Below are 2878 nucleotides of genomic sequence, written 5' to 3'. Positions count from 1 at the left end.
TTTCAGTTCTGACATGCACCTAACCTTGCTCCACATGCAAATTCATTTCCTCCATAAGTGGCAGAGAGAAGCACATAAAATCTGGTGAGCCTTTCTTAAACTCAACTCAGTATCCTCCTTCTATGCCAGACATTTGCCACAACAGATGACGTGATTAGGGTTACAGCTGAGCTCACGCTGGGTGTTGGGCACCTGGAACTGCTTGCCTGCCCCACAGGAATGAAGGCTCTGTCTGGAGAACTCTGTGTTCGTGAATTTGGGGCAATGGCTAGACAAGCCCATCACATAGTAATAAACAAATGACTCGGAGGGGAAGGGACAGGCTCTCAGGAAGCCTCCATTGCTTGAACGAATATTGGCCCTTAAGCATGCTCGAGCCAGTGAAACCATATGATGTTGAACTTCCTCTGCATCCCCCCACCACCATGCTCTCCATCTCTTGTGTGTGCTTCTTGCCCTTCCTCATCTTGTGACTCTGGCAGAACTCCAGGGTGGTTATTCAACCTGTCTCTAGACGCTCTGGGCCAAAAAAGGAAGAAAGGGCAAGTGCAGGCTCCAGGGCAAAGCTGACTGCCAAAAATCACTGTCAATGGCCTGAGGCTGGCCAGTGAGCACAAAGGGATCTTTAAATGGGAAAGTCAGCCTGCAGAAAAAGATGAAGCATATTCCCATGCAAAGGATATCCACATGCAAAGGGATGAATACACATACTGTATACAAAAATTAACTCAATAAATCATACACCTAAATGAAAAAAATAAAACTACAAAATTCAGACGAAAAAAATAGGGGAGTAAATCTTCATGACCTTGGGTTAGGCAAGGATTTCTTAGACATGACAACAAAAACACAGAAGAGAAAAAATTGATAAATTGGGCTTTGTCAAAAATAAAAGTGTTTGTGCTTCAAGCAACATTAAGAAAGTGGAAAGACAATTAACAGACTTGCAAAAAAATATTTGCAAATCATATATCCAATAAGGGCCTAGCATACAAAATATATAAATAATTCTTACAACTTAACAAGAGAAAGACAACCTAGTTTCAAAATGGGCAAAGGATATAAATGGACAGTTGTCTAAAGAAGATATACAAATAGCCTACAAGCACATGAAAAGATGCTCAATCACTAGGGAAATGCAAATAAAACCACAATGAGATGCTACTTCGCACCCGCTGGGATGGCTGAAATTAAAAACATGGACAATCACAAGTGTTGACAAGGATGTGGAGTAATTAGGACCACCATACACTGCCAATAGGAGTGTAAGATGGTGCGATGACTGTGAAAAACAGTTTGGCAGTTAAATGTTAAACAAATAGTTCCCAGATGATTTAGTAGCTCCTCTCTAGGTATCTACCCAAAAGAAATGAAAACATATGTCCACACAAAGATTTATACACAAAGCTTCATTACAACATTATTCATAATAGTCTAAAAGTGTAAACAATCGGGGCACCTGGGTGGCTCAGTTGTTAAGTGTCTGCCTTCTGCTCAGGTCATGATCCCCGGGTCCTGGGATCGAGCCCCGCATCGGGCTCCCTGCTCCTCGGGACGCCTGCTTCTCCCTCTCCCACTCCCCCTGCTTGTGTTCCCTCTCTCACTGTGTCTCTCTCTGTCAAATAAATAAATAAAATCTTTTAAAAAAAAAGTGTAAACAATCCAAATGCTCATCAAATGATGAATGGATATACAAATGTGGTATATCCATACAACAGAATACTATTCAGCAATAAACAGGAATGATATATGCTACCATATGGATGAAATTCAAAAATACTATGCTAAGGGCCGTGTCTCCCCTACCCTCAGCCTCCTGAGCTATGACCATTTGCATGGAGCCGCTGGGGAGGCACATGTAGTTGGGGTAGGAGCGGTGGTAACTAGCTGCAGGCATCCTCATGGTGTCCTCCTGGGGAAGAGATAAGAGTCAAATGGAGTTGGCAGGCTCCAACTTCCCGGGGGGCCATTTGAGTCCAGTAACTGGGGAAGAATGCACTCAGTGCTCAAAGGAGAACCAGGGAAGAAGTAGCTCTTCACCTGAAAAATGTTTGCTTTGCCTCTGTTGTGAATTATTTTGTTGAGAAAGAGAATTACCATCATGTCAGTAATATTAATGAAAGGAGAGGTGGATGTGACTCCAGAACCACAGAATGCAGAGCCTGAAAAAAAATGAAAGCTGGAAGTGGGAAGAGTATCCTCACTGGACCAGCCTTTCTGGGCACCACGTTGCTTACGGGAACAAGGCTCTGACACATTTAAAGAAGATGTGGACCATCTGGTAGGATACAAAGGACATCATCTCTAGGGGAACAAGAAGGTAACCTGATTTATTTAAAGAAGACACAATAAGGTCCAGTTAGAGAATGAAAAGAATCTACATTTCAGAACAACTCCACTGTATGTAAAAAGTTCCATAGGATTGTCAGCTTATTTGCTACCTCTTACTATTCCCACCACCCTTTCAGTCAGTACTTGTGAAACATTTTCTGGCACGGTGTCATGAGATGCATTTCAGACTCAGAAAATGTGATAAATGGTGACCTTGTGGTGATTCTGCTTTCCATACTTCTCTCCGATCCTGACTATGCAGCTTGTTGCTCCAGCTTGCATGGAGTGGAATGCAATAGAACTTGCCTTGCTGTTTCGGTTCAAACAGGGATCCTAATTCAGATGCTAACACCGTATGCCAGTTGCAGAATTTACCGTGGTTGTTGATTTTCATTTTATTTAAAACAAGACAGTTTTGCAGCTGTACTGGGACAGCCCTTACAACGACTGTGAACAGGACAGGTCATTAGGGTACACTTGCCAGGTTTCTGATTGGGAACCTAAGCCAAGAGAAGTGAAACAACCCGTCTGGGGTTTTATCCTATGG

At 42.8% G+C, this 2878-nt stretch overlaps 1 pseudogene; it reads left to right on the top strand.

Moving 5' to 3' along the window:
- Positions 1-1759: 1759 nt before the first annotated feature.
- Positions 1760-2308, top strand: LOC118534294 (nucleotide triphosphate diphosphatase NUDT15 pseudogene; annotated as a pseudogene).
- Positions 2309-2878: the final 570 nt, after the last annotated feature.

This window comes from Halichoerus grypus, chromosome 6 (assembly GCF_964656455.1).
Source record: "Halichoerus grypus chromosome 6, mHalGry1.hap1.1, whole genome shotgun sequence".
In the NCBI taxonomy this organism is placed as follows: Eukaryota; Metazoa; Chordata; class Mammalia; order Carnivora; family Phocidae; genus Halichoerus; species Halichoerus grypus.
Note: the sequence above shows the minus strand (reverse complement) of the source record. Positions and strands in the feature narration are given on the sequence as shown.